Source organism: Pinus tabuliformis, chromosome 5_2 (assembly GCF_031772625.1).
Source record: "Pinus tabuliformis cultivar Carrire ecotype Pingquan chromosome 5_2, CPIR1, whole genome shotgun sequence".
In the NCBI taxonomy this organism is placed as follows: Eukaryota; Viridiplantae; Streptophyta; class Pinopsida; order Pinales; family Pinaceae; genus Pinus; species Pinus tabuliformis.
This window is the reverse complement of record NC_142306.1, coordinates 251,081,049-251,098,294: the sequence shown is the minus strand read 5'-3', so window position 1 is coordinate 251,098,294 and position 17,246 is coordinate 251,081,049. Positions and strand designations below refer to the sequence as shown.

The 17,246-nt window shown below is 40.4% G+C and overlaps 1 protein-coding gene and 1 pseudogene across 6 annotated transcripts in view; both read right to left on the bottom strand.

Annotated features, from left to right (window-relative positions):
- Nucleotides 1–17,246, bottom strand: part of LOC149158481 (Zinc finger (CCCH-type/C3HC4-type RING finger) family protein) — a 178,224-nt gene that overhangs the window by 30,877 nt on the left and 130,101 nt on the right. Inside the window, exon 5 of one of the 6 annotated variants that reach the window (XM_089436245.1) lies at nt 4,902–6,102. The exons of 4 other annotated variants lie outside the window; for them this stretch is intronic. The gene's annotated coding sequence lies outside the window, so the exon portion shown is untranslated. Of the gene's footprint in view, nt 1–4,901; nt 6,103–17,246 lie in introns of those variants that run through there. One more of the 6 variants, XM_089436247.1, reaches the window with a different exon arrangement.
- Nucleotides 3,629–6,092, bottom strand: LOC149158482 (DEAD-box ATP-dependent RNA helicase 20 pseudogene; annotated as a pseudogene).

Genomic DNA, 17,246 nt, shown 5'->3' with positions numbered 1-17,246 from the left:
CAGCAACATTAAGGAAATCCCCTATTGTTCTTCTACCTCCAGAGCTTGCAGAAGTACCATGAGGAGATGAGCAACTACCAAATTTAGAGGTTGCACTTGATTCAGAATGAGTTTTTTGTTTCTTGTTTTTTTGTTGTGCAGCCATCTCTATTTGGATGTATTTTCTTCTTTCTTCAGTTGAAATGTTTGGGCAAATTTGTACCCCCACAGAACCCTTTTTTTCATCACTGTCCAGCACCCCACAAAGATGCCTCCTCAGACGGGTATATGAACCACAATATGGTTTTCCTCCATGACAACCATGAGGGCACACAAATTTGTAAGATCCACCACCCTTTCCCCCATCAAGTTTGGTCACATAGTTCCACAAGGGTGTTGATGTAGCTTTCCCATCTTGTGTTTCAGTGTCCCCTTCAAGTTCATCCCCTTCCTCTTCAAACCCTTCCTCCTCATCATACATTGGGTCACTACTATTAGGACCATCACCAATGTCCTCTTCTGTTTCTTCCCTTCTATTCCTCACCCTTGCCATCATTAAAACCAAGAGTGAAATGATACATAGAAGCCAAAAGAACACCATCTTGGAATATGGATATAGGTGGTGGACAACGGCAACCTATAAATAAAGGAGCAAGTAGAAACAATGGGAAAGAGTAGGAGAGGGAGGAGAAAAATACAAAAAAAAATTCAAAAAAACAAGGGAGTTTGGGGTTTGAACTTACCTCTTTAGCTCTTGTAGATGAAGTCCTCCAAGCTCTTGCTCCAAGCTCCTCCTCCTTCTCCTAGCTCCTCCTTCTTCACTCCTCCAAGCTCTCCTCTCTTCTCCTCTCCTTTCCTCTCTTCTCTTCTCCTCTCCTCTCTTCTCTTCTCCAACTCTCATAAACTCAAAGTGAGAAAATGAGGAATGAATGGGGGCTTTATTCTTTTCACTCCTTACCTTAACCTCACCCTAACCTCACCCTAACCCACCCCCTTAAGGTTGAGTTAACTTAACTTTAAAAAAAATTAAAAAAAAAATTGTTTTTCTCCCTTGGGCGCGCCCCTTTCCGCCGAAGCGTACGGAAGCGTGCATGAAGCGCACGCTTCCTGCTCCGAAGCGCCACGCTTCAGCGGCCCGAAGCGCCGTACGAAGCGCGCTTCGGAGCCGGTGCTTCGGAAATTCCAGGAATCGCAAATTTTTTTACGAATCGCGCTTCCTAATTTACGAAGCGCGCTTCGGAAGGCGCTTCGTACTGTGCTTCCGTACGGGGGGGCGCGCTTCGGAGCTTCGGAGCGGGGGGGGCGCTTCGTGCAACACTGCTCCGAAGAGAGAAATTAAAATACATACCTGGCAGCAACAAATCGGCACCCTGAGTCTCTCACGTTGAGCAGTGGACAAATCTCCAAATCCACACCACAAAACTAGAAAATCCCCTCCTCCTAGGCAATGGCAGACACCTCCTCTCTCCACAGGGATGAATGGCAGAAAGAAAAGTGAAAAATGAGTAAAAATTTTGGCTCTTTCCCTCACTTATGCGTGGCCTGGAAGGGCTTCACGATTTTTTCAGTAGACTCCCGATAAAATTGTGACCTTTTCGATAAAATCCCGATTTTTTCATTTTCCAAAAAGTCGCCAAAAAATGGGCCGATAAAATCAGCGAGCTGAAGCAATCGAACTTTGCTGATTTTTTCACGACTTTTTCCACACTGATGTCAACCATGGGGGATGATTCACCATTTGAGTAAAAAAGTAAAAAGATTAAAAAATAAAACTACTTTTTCAACTCGTATTTTCAACTTATCTCTCTACGGTTTTACTCAAATTTCGAGCGGGAGCACTCCTTGGATGCAGAATTTAATTCCTCATCCAAAGAGTACCCACGTTGCAATCACGTTTTTTCATGTATTTCTCATTTTTCATGTAGCAGGGGCGGGCAGTAGAGTCGTGGGAATCAATGAGAGGTTCATGGGTACTCCTTGGATGAGGAATTAAATTTTGCATCCAATGGGTGCTCTTGCACAATATTTGAATAAAATCGTAGGGAGATAAGTTGAAAAAATATTTTTTTTCTTTTTTCTCTCTAAAATTTGATGATGTAATCTAATCTTATTTTATTATTTCCATCATTATTTTATAATATTCCTTAGGAAGTCCATTTTAGACCTTAAAATTTCTCTAATGCACCTTACTTGGGGGGTTAATCTTTGATCCTAGTCCTATGGGACGTCCCTTAAGGCCCTTTGGGTATAGGAGGGCCACTACTTGGGAAGCCCGAATTGAGATAAAGTAGTTCCATCTATCCCTATTCCATACTTACCACCTTCCATCATACATTACATGCCCTTACCTCACATCCATCCTTCAGGTTCAACTGACCATTGGTTCTCTGGGATTTGGCACCCATGCACCCTCATACATGGGTAGTGCCCGAAACTTTGCCCTGGGAGGTTGATGCAGCTAAAAGAAAAAGAAAAGAGCATATCATGGCCACAACAAAACCAAAGAAAGAAAAATCAAAATGCAAAATATGGCTAGGGACATAAAGATTAAGACGTGGGCAAAAGCCTAGCATCAACTCTACCTCACTCATATGGCCATCAATTGGTTCCCTAAGCATTCATTGCTCCATCACAATGAAAGAAGGAACCTTTGCATGCTCCAACCCTGATGAGCAATAAAATGACTCATCATTAAGGGGTAATACAACTGCTACATCATTCAAAACAAGCTCTAACCCTTGAGCTATAACTAGTAATACAAAGAAAGATAAAGGAGAAGTAAAAGGCACACAAGAGGGGTGGAAAAACAAAGGCCGAGTTGGTAACCCACGCATCCATGAATACTCCCTCTTCACATCTATATGCTCAGGATGTGGATACCCCATTAGTTGGTCCATTTGACCATGGCACTTGCCCATGAATTCTTATCCCCTTCATTATCATCATTACTATTCACTAACACCTATCAATTGAAGAGTGGACCAAGGAAATGTCACTTCCCCTTAGGCTCTGAAAACACTTAAAGGGGTTGACCTTTACCCACCCCTACCGCAGGAGAAAACACCATTGCAAGATAAGGGTCCTGATTTTGGGAGGGGATCCTTGTTTGAAGTATTAAATTGCCCATTACATTTATTGTCCTTTGTAGATAGTTTCTAGCTAGGAAATTGTGTCAAAGCATCAGGATGTGGGGGTTGTTTTAAAGATGGTTGCTAAAGGTTAAAGTTGTTAATCAAAAGGTAAAGAATAATCTCCCACAATTTCAACCAAAAAGGCCTAATCTCAACCCTGAAAGATACCAATGAAGTAAAAGTGATGGAAGGAGGACTGCAGGAATATAATAGACAACCTTACACCCAACCTGAGTATATCACCTATATGTTACAGAAAGAAAGCGCATGGGATGGCATTCAATGGCTCAACAAATAACATATCTAAATTATATGAAATCAAGGCAATAATCTATGAGGGCAGAGGGTTAACATAAACAACCAGTCTCAGTATCAAACACAACATCACCAAGAGAAATAAGGGAAGCTGATCCTCAGCTTGGCCTCTCTAATGATCCATATAATCTAAACATTGAGATGAACAGATCATGAAAATAACAAAAGATCACACTCACAAAAGAAGACAGCCTGCCACAAGCTAAAACAAGAATCTTCTGATTAAATCTACTAAAAGAAAAGTGCTCAAAAATATAGATTACAAGTCCTCTCCAAAAGCCAACCCTTCTAACATCTACAACTGACTTCTTTATTCTTTACAAAGCTAGGCCCCTACCTAGAATCATGAAACAAATTTCTATGAAAAGAAATGAACTTGACACCCACAGCTATGTGTTGTCTCAACTGCACAATAAACAAGGAAAACTTTGCCACCTATTCTAACCAATTGTTCCTTTCTTCTATTTTGGAGGAGTCTATCTTTCACCACCTGTTGAAGTATTTACAAAACTTTTACCATCTGACTGCGTACAACTTCTCTTAGAATATGGTAGGCATAGAAATGTCCTTCCCATCTTTTTCAGAGATTAAGAAATTTTCCATTTCCAAAATTTCAAAATTAATATGGTACAGAATATTTAATTATTCAAATGAACTGCTGAAGAGGACACAGCCACCTATCACCCATCATTTGCATAGAAGATGGTCACAGCTCTATCTTCCCCATGACAAATTTCCAGAACCTCTTCTACGGTCCCTAAACCCTTCCACTAGCTGCAGTGCTGCTTCAACCCATTTCAGCCAAACCGGGGCTAATATATTGCCCTGCTTCTTCGAGGATTTTTATAAGATCCCTCGCAAACCTTGCATTTGCAGCAGTAAAATATGTATATGTTGTGCCCTTGACACAAGCTCAGCCAGTACAGCCAATACGATGCACATTATCTTCCATGGAGCCAAGAAAAGTATAGTTGATAACACATTTATATCCTCAACATCCAAGCCTTGTGCAGCAACATCCGTAGCAGTCATAATGCGACTTTTTCCAGCCTTATATTCTGATAGGACCCAGGCTCTCTCAGCTTGGATTTTATCTCCATGAATTGATAGAGCTGGCCATCCATCCATACGAAGTTTCCTAGTTACTTGGTCACAACCTTTTTAGCTTCCAAAAAGATAAACAAGCAGCTACCATCTATGATCTCCTCTAAGAGATGTATTAACCTTGTATACTTCTCATGTTCAGAAACAATCTCCACAATTTGCTCAATAGCATGGTTTTCCTTGAGGTCCAGTGAGCCGATTATTACCTTGTAAGGATTATGCAGAGATTGTCTGGCAAGAAGCTGGACTTCCTTTGGCCAAGTTCCACTCCAGTATAATGTCCACCGATCTGGATGAATTGGAGAAACAGTTTTCTTTATCTGTGGTTCAAAACCCATGTCTAACATACGATCAACTTCATCTTATACAAGATATGTCACTTTTTGCAAGTTTGTATGTTGTAACTTCAACATATCAATTAACTGCCCTGGAGTTGCAATGACAATCTCAACCCCTTTTGAGATATCTCGCACTTGTGGACCTTTGCAAGCACCTCCATATATACACGTACTCTTGATTTTTGAAGATGCTCCAAATTTAGTTGCCTCTTGCTGGATCTGGACAGCAAGCTCACGTGTAGGTGCTAACAACAAGACAATAAGCCCATCACCTGGAGCTAAGTAAGGCTGTGCATTAACATGAACAATAGCAGGTAAAAGATATGCCAGTGTCTTTCTAGAGCCTGTCTCAGCAATACCAATTAAATCCTGCCCTTTCAAAGCCATAGGCCATCCTTTAGTTTGAATAGGTGTTGGCTCCATAAAGCCTGCCTTTACAACCTCTTCAAGAATGTAATGGTTGTAAACCTTTGTCTTCTACTATCTAGCCAATGAAGGATTTAATGTGCTAAGATAACTCCATTCCAAAAACTTTTGTGTCCCTACTCTTTGAAAATTCAGTGTCTGGAACCCAGCAAAGAAGCTCCTCATCCACTGTGCATAGCTACAGATCTTGATGCATACGGTTTGTGGACATCGCCCCTCTTGTCCATGGTCTCGCCACCAGCCCAAAACATTTGACAGAATGGTCACATTTAAAATCTTCTCAGTGGCCTTGCGCTCCTTCAGGTTGTTGAGATACCTGCAATCAAGTGTGTCAGCAATCACGGGAGCTGCAATAGAGAGCTGTGCACCCTTCTGCACTGTTTTTCTCTACTGAGATCTCCATGGCTCAATGTGCATCCATCGTGTTTGTATTTATCTACCTTAGCTCGTATTCAAAGGTGGTTTTGCCCTGCACTTAACCAACTGCTGCCATGTCAGGAAAATGGTTTTCAATAGCCAACAAAGTGTGGACCTCCCCCCCTCTGTTAAAGCTCGAGCATGCAGGGGGACCACAATGAATAATAACCATAGATTTGTTGATCTTTGATACTAATGTGAAGAGCTACTGTCCATTCTATCCACGTTCCTTTGCTCACTCCAAACTCCCAAGCTGCTCCTGAATGGTAGAAAGGCTAAAATACAGCCACTCCCACTGATTGTAATGTCCATAGAAAACGTCAGGCTTCTCAAATGATGCTCTTTGACCAGGGTGTTTACAGCAAACAATTTCTCTCTTCATTATACCATCGCTGTTGTTGAAAATTAGAAAGAAAACAGATCTTACAAAACATAAACTGATGAATCTCATTTTGCAAATCTACCAGTATAATCAAGAGCATGCATGTTCTAAACTATATAATCAGCATTCGTAAGTTTTCAGCCACATCCACAGCTTGAAAAGGATAAAGACCACTGTGCTACAAGACAAAATAAGTCTGTCACTTTGAATCACTAAACCTTATAAACCATAAGCAAAAAAGATGCCATTCTTCAGAACCGAGAGTCATCCATCGTAATTGAAGATATAATTGAAGATATATTCAATCCATTTCTAAAGCATAGAGATGATGACAGATGCTGGGCAAAAGGATTCTACACTTACAACACCACCTCAACTCTGCTCTGCTCCAAACTGGGACCATAGTTGGGGTTTCTTCTTTTGTATTGAAGGCCAAGGACCACCACATGAGATACAATCTGTAATGTCCCCATTTGTATTTTCCTCCATGGTACAGCCAAAGTGGATTTTCAAGGCAGGTGATGGTCAGGTCAGTGGAGCAGGTTTATGTCATCAGGGGTCCCAATGGAGTTTTGATGAGTTTTTATGGGGTCCGATGGCATTCGCTTGGCATATTCATCATCATGAGAAGTTCCGCACATCTTGTTTTTGGTTCCGTGACTTTCTGATAATTCCTGTAAAACATTATTATTGGCATATCTTAATTAATTATGTTCAAGGTGGCATTCCGGGGCAATAAATTGTTGGAACACCTCGGTGTAATAGCTCGTTGGAACCGAAATGAGAAGATCTATAGGATGGGATGCTGAGAAGTGACTTCTAGTGGCCGAAGTGGGTATGGTCGTCGATTTACCATTTTCCTTAGTTAAAAATGACTTTAATTAGTCATTTAATTAAGGAAAAATAATTAATTAGGGTAAATGGGCCAAAAGTGACTTAAGTAAAATAAAATAAAATAAAATAAAAGGGTCACTTAAGATAAAGTCAATGGAAGAGCTTCTAGAATAATAATAAAATAAGATGCTTCTAGAGGCTTGGAGATTTATCCATAAGATCTATAAAAGAGGAGGAGAAGGTCATTTGGAGACATCTTGGATCTAATATTGCTTCTTGTATGAGAGGTTGAGAACCCAGTTCTCTACTACATTGGTAGCCCCAAGTCGAAAACCCTCGGGTGATTTAGAAAGATTGCGCGAGCACCCATCTCCCCTTGGTGGATTCATTCAGAATCCACAAGTGTAGTGATTGATTTCCTGTTTCAGTTTGGAGACCGGCATTAGCATTATTGCATATTGTGGAGGGCCATTCCCAGCTATTGTATTGGCATCTATTTCTATATAATAAAACTAGATTTTGTTGCTGCATTTCTCATGGTGCCACATGTTGTGATCTTTTAATGAGATTTTATGTGCAATTTATGGGTTTATTGTTTCTATCGAATTTCCTGTGTTTGGGTTTTTACATGGAAATCTTCTGTTTCTGAACAGAAATTTTTTATTGAAGGGTTTGTAACTTTGTTCCAATTTTTTTCATTTGGGACATTACAGTGGTATCAGAGCTTCGAACTTGGCTTAGCCTGTGGGTTTTCAATTTTTGATTGAGGATGTTCAAGGGTTTCTCTAGTAAATCGGTAGCCAGATTCATTAGTCTCAGAATCAATATTGAAGCTAAAATCTTGAGGCCAATCAAGTAGTGGAGATCAGTTCGAGAGGCAGCGGTTATATCTAAAAAGTCAAAGCCAAATTTTATATGTGAAGCAGAAATATTCATTCAAGAACCAATTTATTTTCAGTGGAGCTGAAACCCTATCTAGGGTTGAAAATGTTGGACAGAAGACAATTTTTTATGTTGTCATTAGCAAACAAAATCCGTGGAGCAACCACATTAAGGAAATCACGTCAAAATCAACAGAGCCAAACTATTCTGTCACCTTGAAGTGGCAACTGTCATCTAGGGAGTCGAATTGCCCATGTTGAAAGCAGATCCGAATATTGAATTAAAACACCTGTAGCAGGTGATCAATTAAGGAGTCATCCAGAAGAGCTGCATTCCAAATCTATTGACGAAGTACACAGAACATAAGAGATTAATCCGGTGCCAGCGTGGACCAGAACATTAAGTGAGGATCGAAGCTTTCCACTGAGAAAAGTCGAGAATATTAAGGGAGCGATATGCTGCTCATAAACTAGGATCGTAGGCAGAAATCTAAACCGCAATTGGGCCGACAAGTTACATGCAGTTGCAGTCGCAATTTTCCTTCTTTTGGTGGTCTCCTAGTCAATTATCAGAGCGACTGCATGTCCACAAAGATACAGTTCGCAAGGAGTGATAGGATCGTGGCTGTAGCAGATCTACATATGAGGTAGGTCGATCTTGAAGAAAGAAAGGCCACAACAGCGGTGGAGTGAGATCGGGCTCATTGTGCACATGGGAGGTGATAGACGAGTGGGTCCGGGCAGCTTCATGTGGAAAGAGCCGATCCATAAATTTCCGGCTTGAAGGATGATGCGTGAAGGGTTTGTGGGCTGTCGCAAATTTTAGAGGAGCAAAATTTATTCCGACTGCCGGGTCTACTATTCAAGCCGCAACGTGACCTCGCTGATTGTCTGCGTGAGATGGGAGTAGTTGAATCATCCTCCGAAGACCAGAGATCCAAGTTTGATACCAGATCACGGTGCCAAGGGTTATTTGTAGAGGCCGAAGTTTAACTACTGGATTGCAGGTTTAATTATCTGGAAGGTGGCAAAGGTTTCATGGAGACAATTGAAAGCCGAGAGCTTTTCTCCATTGCAGATCGAGGGAAGTATTCACCTGAAGCTTATGTATGGATAGAAGCTCGACATTGACTCTGTCGGTCGAGTTACCAATACAAGGAGCTGGTTACACACGTGGGTTTTATTCACTAGAGACTTCTGCTAAGGCTGCTACGCATCAAGGGAGTGACCATACTGTGAACTAGAGTGGAGATGCATTATAACTGCTAACTGCTGAGAGCATTCGTGGGGGGGATTGCTGGTGATATTTTGTCACTGCTGAGCCATCGCATCTTAAGCTCCAGGTTCCTCATTACCTTACAACCATGCAATCTGTTTGAAACATTGTGAAACCATGGGATTCTTTGAGTTCTTCTTGATATATTTGCATACACATATCAGAGATATGGTTTTATAAATTGAATGTCAAGGAGAATTTGCTGACTGTTATGTTATTCATGAGTATAGTCAATGAGGGAAAATTGAGCCAATGAACGCATGGTCTCTAAGTTAAATGATAGTCGATACTGCTGATATCATTAAATCTGGGTTGTTCTTCAACACTGTGTTGTTCTTTGGTATCAAGTCTAATGAAAAAAAAACACCTACAGCAGAGTGCAACCAAACCATTTGATGGAAGGCATCACTGAAACTCATTTAAAAACTCAGAAAATTTCTTGAAAATGAGGGGGCCCTGCAGTGTTGTAGAGATTGAGTTGCAGAGGTACCATTGCATCCCTTGAACCTGTAAACTGTGGGAGTCTTATTGAGTCAAGTTGTTGTTAGGATTGGAGAGAGGACAAGATCTGTTGGGAGATTTGCAAACTGTAAGTCAAATTCGTATATGACTTAGATTTTTGCGCTGCCAAGCTGTCCATCATCATTTGGCCTTGTAAACATTGTTGAAGTTGTGTTGTAAGTTGGGAGAAGTTTTTCAGTCAAGACTCAAAACAGCTTGATATCCTTGTCATCATTGAGCCAAAACATGGATCAAACCTTTATAGACTCCTGTAATAAGCCAGCAGCAGCAAACAGTAGACCCTTCTCAAAGGGGGTCTATGCCATTCTTCAAAGAGAACAGCCAAAGGATGTGCAGAAAGGGCAGGAAATAGGACAGAAGATTTTTGCTCTTGGGACAGATTTGAAGCACATGAGGGTCACATGGAAAGTTCTCTTCAAACTTGATGAACTAGATGCCCTCCTTTCCAAAGTGAGTCAGTTAGAGGGGAAGAAGTTGATGTGGGCTTTGAAACCAGCCATGCTAGCCTTAATACAACCCAAGTTCTTGGAGGAACCTTGTGAAGGGGTCAAACTTCCGGTTGCATCATGTCTAAGTAACATTATGAGGTTGACCACACCCATACCTCCATTCAATGATAATGTTACGAGGAGAATTTTCGGTTTGATAGCAGAGACTTTCTAGGACTTGGACAATAGTGCAGGCTCTACCTTTGGGAAGAAAGTCGAGATTTTAGAAATTATGGCCATGACTAAGACTTATGAAATCATGTTTGATCTTGAGTATGATGATCCAGGAGTACATAGATAGGGATTGCAGCACAGTTTGGCCACTTGAACCCATTACAGGGAGAGAGGCGGGACTTTCTCGATGGATATTGTTGACTGACCAGGCGATGTTGCATGTGTGGGGCGTGGTGCAGCATAGGGGACTTATCACATATCCAAATGCCTATGCATTCGATCCTTCCGACAGGTTGGATTGGCGAGAGATCATGAGGTGGTATCCTATTGATAGTGCGATATCATTAGTCAGGGACATAGTAGAGTGGAGACCCCCAGACATGTTAGAGACTACATGCTCCGGTTGGCAGTGGGATGCAAGTTGACAGCTATTCAGCATTCCTTCTCGGCATCAGGAGAGCAAGATTAGCATTAGACTGAGTCATGGGTTGGACTGGAGGGAGGTGATGAGTTGGTACACGGTGGATGGAGCATCATTCATGGTCGGTGCTATAGCAAAGCAGGAGCCGTGGAGCATTGATGCTCCTTGGTGGCATTGGGATCCAGGAGGATTTTTTGATGACAAGTTCAGTCGGAGATTGATCTGGGATCCAAGCATTGAGGGGTCTGTTCATGGGGGGTTGACACAGGAGCAGAGCATCAACCTATGGTTCATATGGAATCCTGGCATTGGATCTTAGTTGCGTTGGGCCACTAGATTGGTCCACAGATTTGGATTGTTTGGGGGCAAGCAATCTTGGGGTGGGAGGATTGTAATGTTCCCATTTGTATTTTCCTCCATGGTACAGCCACAGTGGATTTCCAGGGCAAGTGATGGTAATGTTAGTGGAGCAGGTTTATGTCATCAGGGGTCCCGATGGAGTTTTGAGGAGATTTTGTGGGGTCTGATGACATTAGCTTGGCATATTCATCATCATGAGCAGTTTCGCACATCTTTTTTTTGGTTCTGTGACTTTCTGATAATTCCCGTAAAATAGGGTTAATGGCATAACTTAATTATGCTCGAGGAGGCATTCCGAGGAGATTATTGATGGAACACCTCAGTGTAATAGCTCGTTGGAACCAAAACGAGAAGATCTACAGGATGGGATGCTGATAAGTGACTTCCAGTGGCCGAAGAGAGTATGGTGGGCGATTTACCATTTTCTTTAGTTAAAAATGGCTTTAATTAGTCATTTAATTAAGGAAAAATAATTAATTAGGGTAAATGGGCCAAAAGTGACTTAAGTAAAATAAAATAAAATAAAAGGATCACTTAAGATAAATTTAATGGAGGAGCTTCAAAAATAATAATAAAATAATAAAATAAGATGCTTCTAGAGGCTTGGAAATCTATCCATGAGATCTATAAAAGAGGAAAATAAGGTCATTTGGAGACATCTTGGATCTGATATTGTTTCTTGTATGAGAGGTTGAGAACCCGGTTCTCTACTCCATTGGTAGCCCCAGGACGAAATCCCTCAGGTGATTTAGAGAGATTGGGTGAGGACCCATCTCCCTTTGGTGGATTCATTTAGAATCCACAGGTGTAGTGATCGATTTCCTGTTTCAGTTTGGAGGCCGGCATTAGCATTATAATATATCTTGGAGGGCCATTCCAAGCTATCGTATTGGCATTTATTTCTATATAATAAAGCTAGATTTTGTTGCTGCATTTCTCATGGTTCTGCGTATTGTGATCTTTTAATGAGATTTTATGTGCAATTTATGGGTTTATTGTTTCTATCGAATTTCCGATGTTTGGGTTTTTACATGGCAATCTTTTGTTTATGAACAGAAATTTTATATTGAAGGGTTTGTTCCAAATTTTTCATTTGGGTCATTACACAATCCATAGGTGCCCAAAAACAATGGACCATTGAGTAGAGTATATATCTGGCCTCTGGCCTCTTTGACCTGGAAATGAAAATCAAAAAACAAAAAAACTTTTCATCAAAATAAATTTGAATACCTCAAGTCGTTCGAGAAACATGCTAATTTTGGATCCATGATTCTAGGGATTTGATTTTCCATGAACTTTTGAATCAAGAGGTAGTCAATTAATGTTTTTCCTTTGGAGTTGTTGAGTAGATGCACGGCTTGGGAATGTCACTTTTCCCTATGAAAGTGGAAATAATGTCGGGTGGCATGGTTTGTTTCCAAGATTTGACTACTATTTCCATGAAGATTTCTCTCTTATCCATTTTGACCCTGCCATGAGCTTGCCACCACAGATACAGCTGATTTTCAACAACGATAGAATACATATATATGTTGGTCTTTGGATCAATAAGTTAACCTACTAGCTCCCAAAGTCGCTTGATAGAAGTAAACTATTTACGATTGCACATACAACTTTCGACCTACAAAGCACTCAAACCATGTTTCCATTGACCACAAGCATGCCCTACTTAAAGGCAATAGAAGCAATAACCTCAGTTGTATAGTCACCAATCCCTGGTATATTCTTGAGATTTTCTTGAGTGTGGGGAAATACTCCTCCCTGCTTTTCTACAATCTCTTTGAGAGATTTTTGAGCAAATATTGCGAACCAGTCAAGATATTTGAAATTTTTCGCTGACCAATTTTGTGCTACAACAAACATTCAAGTTGGGTCACTTAGATGCACTAATGAATTTTGTCCCTGATGATTGGTTTCTTTCAATAGAATTCATGTTGTTCTTGTCAGGTGGTTCGGTAGCCCAAGTCTTGGTCACCTTCTCGATAGGTACCTAGGCACTTCAGAGAAGTATATTGGCACAAATAGATGAAGCGTTGATACCCTTGGGCCTCCTAGCAACAACATCAGATGACACATGTCCCAGCCTCCAGGACACCTCTTGCACCCAGGACGTTGGTGTCAAGTCATAAAGTGGGATAAATAAATTAACATTTATTTTGTCATTTCGGGTAGGTAAACTTCGAGGTGAAACACAGTGTGTGTAAATTGATTCTTAATGTTTTCCTATAAAAATCAATTACAAAGCATATACAGGTAGATCCAAAAGTTGATTCATCTTATACTAATTTCCAGATTCTTAAATTGAAATCTTACTTGTTGACACAGAGTTACAGAATCAGCAAGACGTATCACACTTCCTCACCAAATACTCCATCTGAATTATTTGTTCATCAAAATCAATTAAAACTATTTTGAGAATAAATTTAAGTAAAATCAGTGTTCTAAGTTTCAAAAGCAAATTCTAATTAACTTCACACTTTTTATTCTAGACACAAATCAATTCATAAAAATCTAATCAATTAAATGATTCGAAATCATTCACAAATAAAGATATTAAAATTGGCAACTAAGGCCAAACTCCATGTGGGTCATCTTATTTATGGCAGCTGATATTTTTCTTGGATTCCTCTCATCGAGAGGTGTAGGATTGATCTAACAATCATCCGATTCCGATATGCATTTATGGAGATATGAATTTATTCGTATTCTTGACAATTTGTCAAGGTCGGCCAGCAAGAAAAACAGTCAGTTTTGCCCCCAACTTAGTCTCACCGTTGCATATAAAAGGAGACATTGTGTCTCATTTCACCATCACTCAACACATCATTTTCTCTCTCCTAATCTGATTGGGCAAGCGTAGGAGCAGTGGATCTCTCACACGTGCGAAGAGGAGGACGATTTTCTGTTAGGGCAAACGTTAACTGGAGTTTGACCAAGCTGCAAGACCGTTGACCGTTGACTGAGCTACAGGGTGATGTGTTGACCTAGCGTTGACCATATTTTGACTGCGGATTTATGTTTTGGCACAACGTTGATTGGTTAGGGCTGACCTCGGACTTTGACTTTCGTTGACTGTTGTTTGACAGTTGACCGAGGACTGTTTTGGGCTGCATATACTTGTTGGAGGCTGAGTTCTCCTAGGTTGTCTTGAGGTCACTTGGGAGTTGTTTGACCATCTTTGACCTTGCTGATTTGGATTATACTACTTCTGTTGTAAAATCACAGATTTGTGATATTGTACTATCTCTCTTTCTCTGCTGAATTATTGAAGAATATAGAAGAATTGATCAAAGGGTTTCCCTACATTGGGGTTTGTCCCTGGCCGGTGCCACATCTTGTGTCTCTTGTCATGTCTTGTCTTCTATTGTTTACATTTATGTTCTATCTGCATTTTACTATCATGTTGATGCGATTGCAATACTGAAAATTGATATCGGGCTAATAAGAAGATTTGAAGTAAATTGCTCTTAAGCATAGAACATACCATAATTTAACATGGTATCAGAGGTGAGGTGAAGACAAAGCCCAAACAAGAGCAAGAGCAATCACCGAAGACAGTTGGAAAAAGTCAAAAAGCTTCATGGGTTCTTCATCACACTTCCCCGTCGAAGACAAGCTCCATGAGATGTCTAATTATCACGGATGGAAGATGTATCTTGATCTGACATTGGAAGAGCAAGAAGTGTTGGACCATGTGAGGGGTAGAATTACGGAGCCTCCATCAAATGCATCAGCTGCTACAAGGAACAAATACACTAGGGGTGAAGTCAAAGCGAAGAAGATCATCCGAGACTCAATTGACAAGCGTCTGGTGGCCTACATTTCCGAGTTGAACACCTCCAAGGAGATCTACGATAGACTGGTAAGCTTGTTTAAAGTTAGTGATGCAAATCAAGTTTTGTTCCTCAAAAATAAGTTGAAGGATATTAAGAAGGGCAAGGATGAAGATATTCAATCCTACTTCTTAAGGATCACTGAGATCAAGAATGATCTCCTATCAATTGGAGAAGTCATTTCTAACAAGGAACTAACCATCACTACCCTTGGAGGGCTCCCATCCGAATGGTATGTATTTAGAACCACTCTTCTCAACAATGATCGAATTCTAGGATTTGAAGAATTGATGTCGAGATGCATTCAAGAAGAGACAAGGATGGTGGAGCAAGAAATGCCTTCAAGCAAAGGCAACCCCACTGCTTTCTCCTCTCATGCCAAAAGGAGAAATAATTCTAGGTCTAAAGGTCACTTCAAAGGAAAGACCGGATCAAAGGGTGGAAGGAAGGGAAGATGCTTCGTTTGCAATAAATTTGGCCACTATGCGAGGGAGTGTCCAAATAGGAAGGACACATCACATGATGATGATCAAAATCACTCCAGGGGCAACTCCAACCACAATCAAAGGAATGGCAGGTTCAATGGCAAAGGAAAGAGGAATGCAGGAAATCAAGGAAATGGTCAACCCTCCAAGAAAGCAAGGAACTCCAGGTATGAATCAAATGTTGTTAACAATAAGCAAGATGAATATTATCTGATATCGGCCCTCTCCACTACCTCTCCTCCAAACTCGTTGGGCTATTGGCTTATTGATAGTGGTGCCTCAAGGCACTTCATTGGTTACAAGGAAGCTCTCTCTAATCTGATAGAGATTGAGACAAACTTGGAGATTATTCTTGGAGACAATTCCACCTATCCCGTAAAGGGTTTAGGGAATGTTACTCTTCAATTAAATCAGGATAACACAATTCATTTGCAAGAAGTCCTATATGTACCTGATCTCAGGAAGAACCTGGTGTCCATTTCGGCAATGGGACAAAGGCCACAAGGTGGCCTTCATCGATGGCAAGGTACATGTGTGGAAAAAAAAAATTAAAGATGCTTTCACTCTTGCCTTTCGAGTTGACTCTTTATATCAAGTAGGAGGAAGTCTGTTGGTAGTCATATCTTGCGACAGCTCTAGAGTGCTTACAGCTCACATGTGTGGGCCAATTAGGGCATATTTTCATAAAGTTAGTGGGTTGGCTTGTAACCCCAATACATTGTGCGATCAAACTTGTTTTAGGGGTGTTATTAGGCTAATCATTAGTCATCCTCCTCATATAAATAGAGGAGAGGATCATTGTATCTCATCATCATCACTTGTGACATAATTTCGGCCTCTTGGATTCTTGTGGAGATGCGACTCTATGGTGTATTTTGTTGAGATTCTGGGGCACAAGCTAGAATATTTTTTTCTTCAACAGATAACTACTTCCAATGATCAATAAGCATTAGATTCACATAGCATTTATTTCAATATCATTAAATAATTATATAGAAGAAATATATCAACCAATAAACGTGAAAAAGCAGTGAAATTATCATAAGACAATGAGGCAAGAGACACAAAAATTATGCCTGAGGCCAGGGAAAAACCCACAAGGGGAAAGACCAAAAAATTTTCCTTATGCTAGAGAGAGAGTTTGAATGTCCATCAATACATCAAAAGTAACAACATCAAGGGAATAACCAAACCAATAACCAAGATCAAACGTCAAGCCCTCCTCTTTCTCCTTCTGATTTCAACCCCTTCATCCCTTCTCCCGCGCTAGAACAAAGATAATCACAAGACAAATCGATGTCCAACCTTTATATAGCCTTCAAGAGGGGGTTGAATGGGTGCCTCTTAAGGGCCCAACCAACCTAAAATAACATGAGGTTGACTTGAAATATTTTAGGAGGCAAACTTCAAAATTTAAATTTTCCATTTCTTCACATGGTGAAATTAATTGCCATGGCTACCATATTCTCCAACATATTTTTCCATATTGGAGCTATTTATTGGCAGTGGATATGTTACTTTGGATCAATAAAGGATTGTTCATGCATTTTGTCTTGTAAGCCTTGTATTTGAGAAATATTTATTCTTGTGTCTAATGTATGGAATGAATTGTTATCTATGGTTTTTCTATGGTGCCATTTATTGTTGAAGATCAATTGTATAGATTCTTGATAATGACATTGTATATATTACTCATGTATGAAATGTGAATGGCAATCCCCTTGGTATATCTTTCGAATAACTCTCCCAAGTGATCTTGATCCCTTACAAAGGAAATAGTTAGGGTTTGAGTTAGGGTTTCAAAATTCCCTTACTCCTTACCAAGAGTTAGCTAATCTTTCACCTCCATAGACTCCATCATCCCAAGGACTAGGCACTAG